The sequence below is a fragment of the Uloborus diversus genome, chromosome 6 (genome assembly GCF_026930045.1).
Source record: "Uloborus diversus isolate 005 chromosome 6, Udiv.v.3.1, whole genome shotgun sequence".
Lineage (NCBI taxonomy): Eukaryota > Metazoa > Arthropoda > Arachnida > Araneae > Uloboridae > Uloborus > Uloborus diversus.
Genome location: NC_072736.1, coordinates 147,488,966 through 147,491,221, shown reverse-complemented (window position 1 = coordinate 147,491,221; position 2,256 = coordinate 147,488,966).

The following is a 2,256-nucleotide window of genomic DNA, read 5'->3' as shown; positions in this document are numbered from 1 at the left end:
CTTTTTTGTTTTTTCTTGTCATTTCTAATGACTCATTTTAGAAAATTACTGTCTCATTCACAAATTAAGCTTTGACCCAAATACCTGTGCCAGTCTGCCACTGGCAATAAGGTGAATCGTAGTATTTCAAGGAAAGTTATAAGGAATGGAACAGAGTGCGCCATTTTTGCCCATTTAATATAAACTTAACTACTTTTTTTTTTACTTAGCAAGTTAGGTAATGTAGCAAAAGCTTTTCTTGTGAATGACACACAGTAGGTTCCCTTTTTATGGACGCAATGTTTTAATTAACTACAAACTCGTTGATCTGAACTAGCTAGAACTAAAGGCTGTCTGGGTACAGTGGCATAGCTAGTGTTTGCCGCCCTGCCGCCCGGGGCGGTTTCTTAATTTGCCGCCCTTTCGTTGTGAAATAGCTCATATATTAAACTGTCAAGAGTGTTTGAATTAAAGCTAGAAATTTAATTAAAGAACAAAATGACGTAATTAATTTCTACATACTTAAAAAAGAAAAGAGAGGGGTGGGGGAGGCCCACACTTGGAGAAAATTGCTAAATTTACGTTAAAGATCGAAATTTTAGGTAATTTTTAGTAAAGTAAAAAAAAAAGGGCGGTTTGGGTTTGCTACCGATTTTTTCTTTTTTTTTTCAAAACTAAAGTCACTTTTAGTGTTTCTTTGTTCACGTTAGGGGATCGGTGGGAATGTTCCGAAATCAAAGTTTTAAAAGTAGTCTTCAGTTACTTTGTGGAGAGGTTAAGAAAAGCGGGAATGGTCGGATACTCGATTCGGAAATTTTCTGCTCTGAAATATGCAATTTTTAGGCTATCTTAAGCAACGCACTTGCATGTGTGTTCTAACGTAGTTGTAGACGTTAGGGGAGACAGGCAGACCGGGGTGCCCATCCCCCCCCAAGTTCATGGCCCAAGTCCCCCCCCCCCCCCAAAAAAAAAAAACCTCCGCCCATTTTTCGTTTTTTATTTTTTAGCTCGCTTTTTTAATTTTTTTGTTATTATTATTATTTTATTAGAAAAGTTCTGTGCTAAGCCAATGACACAGACGCACACATACAAAATAAATAAATGAAATAAAATATGGACAGAATAAAATAAATCAATAAATAAATTTAAATTAAAAAATTGAACCCCCCCCCCCCCCAAAAAAAAAAAAAATTTGATGGCGCATCTTGCGCTATTATTTCTCTTGTGGGCACCCCTGAGGGGAAAGAGAAGCAATGAGGTTTCTTACTGAAATATTTTTTTAATTTAAATAAATTTTAAAGGTATCTTTGGTGATTTACTGGATTGGGGAAGTTTCGACTTCTTTCTTTGAAAATCGTTCAGCAAGTCTCAAAAACGCAATTCTAGGCTACCTTTGATGACGTTAAAGGGTTCCCTAACATCTAATGGCACCAAGAATCTTGTGAAGCCAAGCGGCTCTCTCATGGAAAATTTCCGTAATTGACGCCCGACTTTAGGGTTTGTTTGATATTGATGATGTTATGAGCAAAAGGGGGCAGAGGGAGGTTTCCCTCCCAAAATCTTTCTTAAAGCTGAAGTTCATTTTAGTCAGCATCTTTGAGAAAGAAGGATTAACGAGCTCTCCAACTCACGCAAATTGCTATGAGCGAAATTATGGGCTATCTTTGGGGATGTTAGAAAAAGGTCTAAGGATTTCGGGTTTCCTTCCTCGAAATTTTTTTTTTTTAAATTCAAGTTTCTAGAACGCAGTTTTAATCTTTGGAGACGTTAGATGAGGGGGGGGGGGGTATCTCTCCTTAAGGTATCTATCTTAAGGTAATTACGAAACTGAAGTCCTAAAAACGTGCTATAAGCTATCTTTGATCATGTTAGGACATAAAGTCAAGATTCAAATGTTGTTTTCACAAATTGATATTGAAGTATCGAAGTTATAAAAACGTAATTTTAGGCTATATATTGAGACTTTAGAAGAGAGGATAGGAAATTTCTGCGGGAACGTTTTCAGAATTAAAGATCTAAATATGTACTTTTTGACTGTGTTTGCTACGTTAGAGACAAAGACATGGTTCAAAGTTCTACCCAAAAATTTTTAAACATTGAAGTCTAAAACCGTATTGCTAAGGCTATCTTTGGTGATATCAAGAAAAGAGAAAAGATCCGAGAGCTCTCCCTCCTAAAAACATTTTTAAGCTGTCTTTCACGCTGTTAGACTACAGAGTGGAGGTGGGAGAAGAGGTTCCCAAGCCGGAATTATTTGAAACTGAATAGTAAGCTAAA